Consider the following 12,433-nt stretch of genomic DNA (forward strand, 5'->3'; position numbering starts at 1 on the left):
TGATTTTTAAAAGCATTTTCTGCTTTGCAAAGAAAGTGCCTGGGCCCAGGGTCCCTGCGCAGCTGCAGGTCTGGATGGCGCAGCGGCGGTTTTGGCAGGAGGCAGCAGCTGGTTGGAACCCAGTGCCCTGAGTGCACTTGTGGAGAAGCGGCAGCAGCAGCGGGGCGGCTGGAGGCACCCCCGCCCCCTTCGGAAGCTTAGGGGTGCTCTCGACTTTCGCGGCCCTGTCGCCCCTTCAGCTCTGTGCCTTAGGCAAGGAGGCCGGCTTAAGGGGTTCAGTGGCCCCGGCTGAGGGCGCCAAGCGCTCTGGGCGGCGAGGACTAAGGCGTTGATAGCGGTGTTAAGGATGGCCTCAGCAGGCAGGAAGATGAAAGGTAGCCAGACAGAGCTGGGAGATTTAACACCACACATTAAACAGCTGAAGAGATTGAACCAGGTCATCTTGCCAGTCAGCTACAATGACAGTTCTACAAGGATGTGCTGGAGGTTGGCGAGCTAGCAAAACTTGCCTGTTTCAATGACATAGCTCTAGGTGCAGTGTGCGCAGGGTGGATCGTTCACAGAATCAGAGGAGACTTTGCATCGTGACACTGGAACGTCTTGCACCTTACCGAAGGCTAGGAATAGGAACTAAAATGTTAAATCACGTCCTAAACATCTGCGAAAAAGGTGGCACTTTTGACAACGTCTATCTGCATGTTCAGATCAGCAGTGAGTCAGCAATTGACTTCTCCAGGAAGTTTGGCTTTGAGATTATTGAGACAAAGAAGAACTACTATAAGAGGATAGAGCCTGCAGATGCTCAGAAAAACCTCAAAGTCCCTTCTGGTCAGAATACAGATGCAGTAAACAGACAACTGAACGAATTACAAATGAACTTTCTTGCACTTGCTTGTCGCCAAATAAAAAAGAAGCCCATTGATTCCCTGCCCCCCCACCCCCCACTTTCCTAAGCTTTTTTCCATCCTTCTTCTTGTTTTTCCTCATTTCTTTTCTTTCCGCTAGAAGTTTTAAAACTTTCAAGGAATTTTTAAAATAATCATGTTTGGATTGTTTTTCTTTTTCTTTATTCTTTCTTTTTGGTGTGTGTGAGGTGGTTGGATTGAAAGGAGAAGATACATCTGTTTAATCTCACAGTTAAAATGTATGCTCCCCAAATTTTGGGTAGCAGATGATTTCAATTTTTCTCCCATATTTCCTGCTTTCATATTGAAGGGCAGAGCCTACAAATATTGCTTATTTCTAAAGCTAAAAAAGAAGGAGCAGCGATATCTTTTTCTGTAATTCATAGACAAATTTAGTGTTTGTGGTACTTTAGGTTTTTAAGAACTATTTGTGGAATGATAATCCCTAGACATTGCCTTCACTTCACCTTTAGTCTTTTGCGCACTCTCTCGGGAGTTGAACCATTGTTATCTTCATAAGAAATATCAAGTTTATTTAGGTTTGTAAAGTGATCCCATACCCCTCCCCCACTGATGGATGAGGCAATTTGGGTAGGTTGTGTTACATTTTGGTCTGAAAGTATTTGAGTTAAATTGCTTTTTCCTAATGAGTGAGCTGGTTATTAGCAGATTTCTTTTTCTTGCTATTGATTTTTTTTTAGAGTGTGAGCTGGTGATATATATATATATATATACATATATATATACATATATATGTATATATATATATATATTTTTAATATCCAGGCTAGAGAGACGGCCTTTAACCGACTAACCTAAAGAATTTTGTTGTGATATGTTTTTTCTCCAGCCCTTTTCCTTCAGTAAGCCTAATAAGAGTCTAACCTTAAAAGTGGAGTCCATGTCCTTATAGGTCATTATCCCAAAATCAACCTAAAGCAGGTGTTTTCTCATAGACATATAAAAATATCTAAAAAGAAGCTTAGATGTAATTGTGGCACAATACATGCATTTAATGTTAATTAATGCAGACTGTGTGACCACTGAGCATTTGATTGTATAGGAAAAAATATCTAGACAGTATTTTTGAGAATAACATAGCTATGCTATTGCTTATCTGTTGGAGAACATGCCAGATTTGCTTATACTCTATGCCTACAATATTGAATTTAAGGGTTTGGGATAACAGGAATTGTTGGACAAATAACTTCTAGGAAAGATGGAAGTATAGTGTTAATAATGCAGATATCACTGTGCCCTCCTCTACTGACAAGTCTGGGTTTTGTCAGATCATTTTCTGGCATGTAAAGAGTGGCGTTAACAGGTTGATAACTTAAGAAGATGAGAGACATCTGAAGTTCTTGTGGTTTACTCCCATTGTCCCATCTTCAATATTAGAATTTTTTGGATTTTCAGTAGTGATGCTTTAAGAAATGTTCTCATTAGACTTTACAAACAATGCATGGGAATTGAGTTGTCTGTCATTTGACTTTAAGGAACTTTAATTCACAATATTTATCCTCATACATAAAATTCTGGTATAAAAGTCTCATCTCCAAATAGGTTAAATGACAAAATTATTTTATAGAATGTTTGTACACACTTTGTAACCTTAAGGTTTTATCTGAAAGTGTGATAATACAAAGTAAAATAGAGTTCTATAGTCTTAATTGAGTACCAAAAAAATATAAGAAAGGAAGATGACTGATGAATGATCAGTCATTCATAGTGTGCTAATCCTAAATTAGTAAAAAATGTAGAAAGACCACACTGGTTTATTCATTATCATCCCTTAAACGATCCAAACCAAGACTTAGAGGAAAAGTTTAGCATTAAGCACCTTTACTTTTGTGGATAAGCTTCAACTTGCTCTTGCCAAGAGAAGAGTGCTTGAGTTATAGGAAGTATAATTAGTGTGAAGAATTCAGCCTTTCTGTAAACTTCCAGATATCAAAATAGATTTTGATATGTAACTGAGTTTTCTGAGATGACACTGCCTCTATTTCTATAACCATTTCACCTGGACTTTCTAAGCAGTCCTATGAATGTATCCCTAAATGTGGTTATCAAAAACTGAATAGCGGCCTCACAACAATTAAGAACTTATTATTTTAAGAGAGAACAATATTAAAGTTTGAATCAAGTTTGTCGGTTTCCTATAATTGTAGTTTTTTTCCACACTACAGATTTAACCTAAATTCTAAGTGTTTGTAAAGGGTTAATTGTCCTACATCAAACTTGTGTTAAATAATTCCATCCACTTATAGAAGAGGAAGATTTGGAAGAAGCAGAAGCTGGGCACTAGTTCGTACGCCTAAGAGACAGTAAAGACTAAATTAATATCCCATGTTGAATTGATTATTTTGATATATTATAAAAATAATCTTTGAGGTAAAATGGTAATTCTGTTAACTGAAAGATCACAGCATACATCCATATTTTTCAGGACAGATAGTTTTTACAATGTGGCAGGTAGGTTACTTTTACACTGTATGGAATTTGCATTTAGGTTCTAAGGAATCTGTAGAGAAATCTATGCAATATATAATTTGTCCAGATTAGTAATTATCGCGTTCCCTCCGCCCGCAGAGAGAGACACGACAAACTGGTTGTTCTTCAGAGCTCTTTATTGTTCTTCTTCCTCTTGTTCTTCTCCTTCTTCTTCATTCTTTCTCCTCCCTCTTACAAGGAAGTCATGGTTATTATATATGAATCATGAGCCAATCAGTTTACAGAGCATGTGGGGAGAGCATGATTACAATATAATACAATAGGGGTATCAAGAGAGCACGCAGCGAGCACGAGTCACCTCATCCAATCAGAACGATTTCCTTAAGCAGTGTCAGCTGTTTGTTGCAAACCAGGCCGCCCCGGCTCAGTGCCAGGTGCCACACTGAAGTCCTTGATGTTGCAAACCAGGGGCCCCGGCTCAGTGCCAGGTGCCACACTGAAGTCCTTGATGTTGCAAACCAGGCCGCCCCGGCTCAGTGCCAGGCGCCATATTGAAGTCCCTGAAAGCCAGGCTAGGGTGGGGTCCGTGGTACCCTGACAAGTAATCATATAGGGAAAGGGGTTCTGAAATATCTTCAAAGTTTACTCATGAACTGAAAATCTTTCAAAAGGAGAACTGTTGGGAAACTGGTGTGTGGTGGTGGAAAAGAAAAGCTCCCTCAGGTTTTGGAGGGAAAACTTTAAAATTACTTAAATGGCTAAGTTTACTTGGTGCAGTTAAGAATTAAACTTGTCAATTTTAACATTGCTTGGACCCAGGCTCCTTAGTTCTGCCTCCCAACCCTACCTGCATGATGAAATTCCAGATGACCCAAGGATCAGCAAGTCACTCTTCCCCGACATTCCTGTGAATCAAAACCACAGGGCCAGAGAAAAGTGAGCCCATTCCTTGGTGTCCTGTCTACATGATGTTCAGCACAGAGCTCTATTCAAATGTGCTAGTTTTCATACTATTTTTCAATCATTTTCAATCTTCACATTATAAGGGATCTCCATGTGATGTGTGAACAAAATATCACATAAACCTACAGCTGTATACTTTTTTTTTCTTTTAACTGGTTCAGCTGATCAGAAAAAAAAAATCATGAAAAAGCAAATGGTGAAAGTCAAATGGAAGCAGAGGTTTGGCATCCACAGTGACACAGCAGGTGATCAAGCAATGTGGTTTTGATGCAGTTTTGGCAACACCCTCTAACTGATCATTCTATTGACAAAAACTTGAACAATTTAAAACTAAATTCTTCCTCTTTTCACAGACCTTTCAATTCTATTTTACTCCTCTGGATTTGGTATCTGCCATCCCACGCTAGCCTGCTTCTCAGGTCGCTTTCCTCTCTGGGTTGTGCTCGCAGAATCCTTCATTCCATGGAGTTCATGAGCTTCCTTATCCTTCCAGCCTCTAGAATGCCCAGCACCAGCCCATCCAGGTTATTCCCAGGACCTCTGAGAATGAGAACGGATCTTCTCATCCATTAGGCCCCCTCTACACCAAAGCCCCTCCTGGGTCTTTGTGTGGGAAGAACCAGTTATCCTCTAAGAGAACATATTTATGTAGCAAGATGATTTATACTTGTGAACACAACCTGTTGAATAAAATACTAACAGAGAAAACAAAGACAAAGTTTAGAAACACGTTAGTGAAGGTTTACAAATCACCAAAGGTAGACTTTTATTGTTTTCCTTAGTGAAGGATTGATAGAGTCCATCAGGCCATCAGTGAATGATAGTGAATGTTCTCTTTAATGAAAATAAGAACTAGTTACCTGCTGTGGGAACATATGTCTTGATTTCAGCAGCAAGATACTAAAATTAAAAATTACCAAGTGCCTGCTGTATGTCAATATGCTTGCTGCTTCCAAACACTTTCCTGTGCAACGCAGAGATTTGTGAAGTGAACACAGTGTTTTAGTACATTGGGCCCTCTGGTATGGCTCTGGACCTTTTTCCGTTCCCTTTCTATAATTGGCTGCACTTTGTTCTTTGGGATGGAATTGAGGTCAATAGTAGGTACTTCAGAGCAAGTGCATTCAATGTCGTCAGACATTATCTTTCTCTTCCTGTATGTGCAAGAGTGTTTGCAAGAGGCAGTTCAAGAGCACAGTATGGTTGAATCAGCATGATCTTCAGTCAAGAGTTCAAGTGATGAGAATACTCACAGGTAGAAATTGTGCAAACTGAACTCATTGTTAAGACGACATAATGGTTCCTCACAATCCCCAGGGGCAGGTGAAAGGACTTAATCATACAGCTAAGAGTAGATAAGCAAGGAAAGAATCAGACGGAGAGACCAAGCTCACATTATGACAAAATCTCGCAAATGTGTCCCTTCTCTCAGTGTCTAATTGAGATTTACTGCCTGGGAGGGAACTGCCTTATGTTATCTTGGATCCATCAGTGTCTACCTCCCTTCTCATGCGGAATGCTTCAGAGTGGGGGAGACTGGTTTGTCAAAGCAACTTGAAATCCAGCAAAGAAATATGGCTGTTTCTGTGTACGACCAACAATACCCACACAATATTCAAGGCTTAAAATGCCCATCACGAACTCTAGGTAGTCAGTGTTGGTTCTTTCTCCACCAAGTCTAACAGGAACTAAAATAATAACAGCTTTGTCATCTGCATTACCAGAGGTCATGGTAGCACTCTGTTTATCAATTACTCCAGAATTGTAAACTGTACAATCTTGTGCAACATAAATAGTTATTCCTTGTAAGTCAGGGTGTCTTCCTTCTTTGACTGTTTTTCTTAAAATGTGGGCAAAAACAGCTGGTCCATATGAATCTCCAACTTTTTCCCCAGACTTCTTTTCATACTCTATTAACTGATGGAAGCCAAAGAGAGCCAATGAGGAATCACCAAAGCAAGAGATGATTTTCCTGTAACAAATTTTATTTTGCATCTCATGATCCTTAGAATATTTCCCAATTGTTTCTTTCAGAGAAATTGTTGGAGTTTTGAATTCTCTTTCCCCTGAAAGCAATACTTTAAATGATGATGTAATTTTTTTTTACAGAGTGGGAAGTCCATGATTCAGAACCTGAATTTTCAATGTTCAGTGCTGTTGGGTCTGTGCCAGCCAGAACGGCGCCTGATCACATTGGCGGTGGGGAGGTTAATTAACATAAGCACACTCAGGTGATTTATCACTGGCCGTATTCAGTTAAGTCCAGCCACAACTTGTGCACAGGTGTTCCCGAGAGCGCCTGCTCGGGCCTGCTTGTTTTGATCCTTGCCGTGATGTGGCAGCTGGCTCCTCGCCTGATCGCAACTGGCGTGGCCCCGCCCTCCGCCTCCTGGAGGGAATATAAGCAGGCGGTCGGCGGGGGCGCGACAGTAAGGAGCACCAGTAAGAGCAGCAGCTAGCAGAAAGAAGTGAGGAGAAGCCACTAGCAGAAAGGAAGAAGAAAAGGCAGCAAGCAGATAGAAGTGGCTCACAGAGAGAAGCAGCAGGCAGCGGCGGAAGGTAGATCACAGAGCAGAGAATTGAGAGCACACCTCTAGATCACAGATAGGCAGATCGCAGTACGCAGGATGCATCATTAAGAAGCACCTCAGATAGACGCACCCTTAGTTCACAGGATGCAGGACACACCTTTAAGAAGAAGCAGCAGAACTAAGAAGATAAGATCTCTGAAAGTGTAGTCTCTCTCTCTTAAGCAAAGTCTCTCTTTCTCTCTTATGCAAAGTCTCTGTCTCTCTCTCTCTCTCTCTCTCTCTCTCTAAGAAAAGCCTTTCTTCCTCAATAGCCCAGGGAACAAGTGAATAAGTGAGAAAACAGCCCACTAAAAGAAAGATGGAAGCAGTTCGTTTTCAGTCCACCACCAATAAAGACCCGCGCAAATTTTTGCTGCAGGCGGTGACAAATACCCGTGGATTTGGCACCACAAAGAGCCAGTGACACAGTGCATCAGGTCAGGTTCAAGCTTCACATTTAAAATGCTAACTTTTTCCACACAATTATACTAGTGAATTTCTACTAAAATGTGTCTGTTTTCAAAACCCAACTATATTTCTTGTTGTTCCAAGTTGTTATAAATTTAGTTTTTAGCTTGCCAACTTCATTTGTTCTCATGGTCTCCATATTCAAATTCTAAGAAAAAGCTGTTACTTGATTGCATTCTTCTGTAGAATTGACCTCACACCTGACTTGCAGCAAACAACCTGGACCTGTGCAGCATGTTCACAGGCTGTGCAAAGTCATCATAATAATCAATCTGGGAGACCCTCCAGCCCTAGCACAACTGCCACAAAAGCAGCCACACAAAGACATTCTGAACTTAGTGATGCAGCCTGGTATTAAGTTTTTGGAGTTCTTTGTATATCATGGAAATTAGTGTTCTGAGGTGCAGGTGATAAAGATTTTCTCCCATTCTCTATGTATGTTCTTCATTGTTTTCTATGCTGTGAAGAAGCTTTTTGGTTTGATGCCATCTCATTTATTGATTCTTTATTTACTTCTTTTTCTTCTAGGATGCACAGGGTCTCTGGTCTAATGCCAAGTTCCTTGATTCACTTTGAGTTGAGTGTTGTGCAGGGTGAGATATAGAAGTTCAATTTCAATCTGTTACATATAGATTTGCAGTTTTTTGAGCACCAATTGTTGAAGAGGCTATCTTTTCTCCAATGTATATTTATGGTGCCTTTGTCTAGTATGAGATAACTGTGTTCAGTTTGGTATGTCTTGGTGTCTTTTATTCTGCTTCTTTGGTTTTCAATTCTATTTTTGTGCCAATACCATGCTGTTCTGGTTACTATAGGTCTGTAGTATAATTTAAAGTCTAGTATTGTGATGCCTCTTTTTGCTCCCTGTGTAATGTTTCATCAGTTTCCCAAACAAGATGGTGAGAGGATTGGAAATAAGACAAGTAAATACAAATATAGAGAAAGCAAGATTCCAGGAACCAACCAAACTCCTGATGGGAGAGAGACTGCTCATGAGCAGGATCCACACATTTATTATATAGGTTTAAATATCAAAAGGATTTATTGTGAGAGAGCTTCTTCAAGATAAACAAAAACAAGATTGTAAACAAAACAGCCTAATTGGGACATATCAGCTTTCACCAATATCTCTTCTACCTCTGGGCAGCCAGGTGTTTGAACTCAAGGCTATTGAACTAATAAATTCTGTGACAGGCACAGAATTTCACCCCTTAACAGGGGCCACCTCAAATGGGTGGTTTTCTCAGCATTTGCAAGTAAATGGATGGAAATAAACAATATATGCTAAGTGAAATAAGCTCTGGAACTCTAGAAAACTAAAAGAGACATGAGGTCTTTGCAGTGACTTGATGGACATTTAAGTGACCACTCAAATTTCTGAAAGAATAGAGATAAAATGTTTAGTTCCACATCACCTTATCTGCAAATTCATCATCTCCCTCCACTTCTTATGGCAGAAGTTTTTACCATCTTCTTCATTTAAGATCACCAGAAAATGTTTTATACCAAGTACCATTAACCAGTATAGATAAACAAGATCAAGGACAACAATAAACTGCCAGTAGTGCTAACTGCTGCCAAATTAAGTAACTACAATGCAATCCCTCCTCTATTTGTCTGGAGAGTAACACAGTGATTCATTCTATAAAGTCACAGAAAAAGAAAAAGTTAGTGCAGTGATATCAGATATCCAAATATTTTTTTTCTTTCCATGTCCAGTATTGGTGACCACAGAGAGGGAATGATGACAAAGAGATTCAGGAGATTGTGAGGAGGAGACAAATTAGATGCTGGTGATGATTATGCAACTATTAAACCTGACGAAATATGTATTTACGTTGGTTAACCCTGAACTAACTGAAATTATTCAGTTCTTTTTATATTGAAATGAAGTCTCAGGATGGCCTGTCACATCCAAACAAGAAAAAACCTTCTAACACACTGAATCACAGCACAGCAGGAATAGAAGCTGCAGGAGCCAGCAACTGGTAGAACATTTTATTGGTAATCCACATATTGCTAGACCCTGGGACTAGTCCCCTTGAAGTTAATAATCCTAAGGACTGAGATTTTGGGAGGATCCTGAGTCTTTTGTAACTTTACCTATAAGAAACACTCATTCAACTTTTTGTCACTGTGATAAAGAGCTAAGGAAAACAACTTAGGGGAGGAAAGATTTCTTCTGGATCATGGTGTCAGAGGTTTCAGTCTGTAGTCAGCTGACTCCATTGCTTTGGGCCTAAGATGAGGTGGAACAGCATGGTGGAAAGGTGTGGTGGAGGAAAACTGCTCAATTCCTGGCAGCTGGGAAGTAGTGTCAGAGAAAGTTGCAGGGGACAAGAAGTACTATTCGAGGCTGACCCCAGTGATCTAATTCTGCATTACATTTTCCACCACCTCCCAGTAGGTCATTCAGTCATCCAAGAGTTCATTCACTGATGACATCAGAGCACTCACAACCCAATCCTATCTTAAAAGCCACCTCTGAATATTGCTACATTGGGTATGAGTCTTTGTTGGATCTTCCAGATTGAAACTATAACAAAACCCAACCAGGTTCTCATGCTGAAGACCAGAAAAATACTAAGAAGATTGATATTACCAACTTTAGGACTTAGCATACAGCTAAACTAACCCAAACAGCGTGAAATCAGTGAATAAAGAAAAAACCAAGAAAATGAACAATGGAAAAGAACCCAGGGCCCAGAAAACAGGACTCATTAATATAAGTCAACTGATCTTTGTCAAATTTTCAAAGCAATTTAACCGAGAAAGAATAGTCTCTTCAATAAATGGTGCTGGAACCACTAGACATCCACATGAAAGAAGAAAATCTTGATAGAACTCTTACACCTTTCATAAAATGGATCACAGATGTAAATGTGAGTGTGAAACTGCAATACTCCTTGCTATGGTGTGAATGTGGCTTGAATGTGTCCCCAAAGTTTCATGTGGTAGCTCCTTGCTCCCCACTGTAGCAGTACTTAGGTGATGGGGGCTTTAAAAGGATTAGATGAAGAGAATCTCCCTCAGCATGAATTTTTGTAATTCCACAAGGATGACAGGACTGAGTCAGTTCCTATGAGATTAGGTTGTTGTAAAGGAGACGTCTCCTCTGTCTCCTGCTTCTTCTCTCACCTTGTGGTATCTCTAGCACATGCTTCCACTCTGTGCTGCCATTTGCCATGTTGTGACACAGCACAGCCTCTAGCCAGATGTGCTTGCCCATCTCTCATCCAGGACTCTGGGGAAATTAAAACTCTTTTCTTCACAAAGTACCCAGACCCAAGCAATTTGTTAAAGGAGCACAAAAGGGACTAAAACACTCCCTCGAGATATCATGAGAAAATCTAAGCAATCTTTGATTTGATGCTGACCCTTAGAAACAAAAGCAAAAGTACAACCCAGAAAATAAAATTATTGGTAAGTTGAAATTCATTGAAATAAAATCTTCTGCTCTGTTAAAAGTGATGTTAAGAAAATGAACAAACCCTTCACAGGTGTGAAGAAAATGTTGACAAGATACAGATTTGGTAAAGGACTGGCATCCTAAATATAGAAAACTTTTTAAAACTCAACAATATTAAGTCAAGAAATCCAATTAAAAATGTGTGAAATATCTGGACACCTCACCAAATAAGAAACATAGAGGATGTCAAGTAAGCATTTAATGAATGTTCAAAATTTGTTTTCACTGTGGCTTTGGAAATTAAAGAAAAATGAGATAACTGACACAATTATTAGAAGAGTTAAAATTTAAAAATGAAAACACCAAATATTGTCAAAAAGGGGATCATAGGAGCATTCCGTCTTTGCTGGTAGAAATGAAAATGATTAGTCACTTTGGAAGTCAGTTCAGTAGTTTTTTTCAAGACTGAATATAGTTTTACCATATAATCAAGTAATTGCAGTTCTATATACTTACCAAAATGAGACACAAACTTATGTTAACACACACAAAACAAAATGAAACTACACACGAATGCTTTCCACACATTTATTCTTCACTGACAAAAACTGGAAGTAACCAAAATATCCTTCCGTAAGTGATGGATGAACAAACTGTGGTGAATACCTAGGATGAACGAGTATTTAATAAAACGATGTGAGCTATGGAGACACAAAAGACATGGAAGAACTTAAAAGATATAAAATGAGAAAGAAGCCAGTCTGAAAATCTACACAATTTGGGATATACCTTTACTACTAGAGGACATTGGAGAAAAGCCAAAACTATAGAAAGAGTAAAAAAGATGAGCAGTTGCTAAGGAAAGGCAAGTGGGAGGAGGAACTGGTGAAGCACAGGGATGTGTTCAGTGGTGGAACTTTCTGTATGATGCTGCAATGGGGTTAATGGCATCCTACATTTGTCTAAATGAACAGGGCTGTGCAGCACAAAACATGAAATCTAAATTAATCTATAAACGTTAGTGAATAAAGATATATCAATATTGGTTCATCAATTATAACATGTAGTATATTAAGACAAGATACTAATAATATGAAAATATATTCAGAGAAATGAGGCAAATGGGAACTGAGTAACTGCTCAATTTATCTGTATATCTAGAAGTATTCTTTAAAAATATCAGGATGGGACAGCCCTAAAACAAAGTGTTAGTGGCATCCTGTGTGCGTGGTACTTGTTGAGATGCACTAACTTTTTGAGACTTGTTTTATAATTGTGTTAGTCATCGTGAAACTGACAAAATTCCTGAGATACACAATTTAAGAGAAGGAAAGATTTATTTAGGCTCCTGATTTGAAAGTTGTTGTCCATCGTCTCCTGCCCCCATAGCCTTGGGCCTTTTATGAGATCAAAAATTCTGGTGTGATTCCTGAGGAAGAGCAAGGTGTTCACATCATGGTATCTGGGAAGTGAGAGAAAGGAAGAGGTGGGGATTCCAATATGCCCTTCAAGTGCATGCCTCCAATGACATGACTTCCTCCAGTCAAGTCCCAGCTCCTAAAGTCTCCACCATTTTCAAATTGTGTCATCACCTGAGGACCAAGTCTTCAGCACATGAGCTTTTGGGGGATGTTTAAAATCCAAACCATGACAATGATCTACCTTAC

At 39.5% G+C, this 12,433-nt stretch overlaps 2 pseudogenes; one reads left to right on the plus strand and one right to left on the minus strand.

Moving 5' to 3' along the window:
- The first annotated feature begins 367 nt into the window (after positions 1-367).
- On the plus strand, positions 368-953 carry LOC124994114 (N-alpha-acetyltransferase 50-like; annotated as a pseudogene).
- A 4,887-nt stretch (positions 954-5,840) lies between these two features.
- LOC124994142 (cysteine protease ATG4C-like) lies at positions 5,841-10,544 on the minus strand (annotated as a pseudogene).
- Between the last annotated feature and the right edge of the window lie 1,889 nt (positions 10,545-12,433).

This window comes from Sciurus carolinensis, chromosome 1 (genome assembly GCF_902686445.1).
Source record: "Sciurus carolinensis chromosome 1, mSciCar1.2, whole genome shotgun sequence".
Taxonomy (NCBI): Eukaryota; Metazoa; Chordata; class Mammalia; order Rodentia; family Sciuridae; genus Sciurus; species Sciurus carolinensis.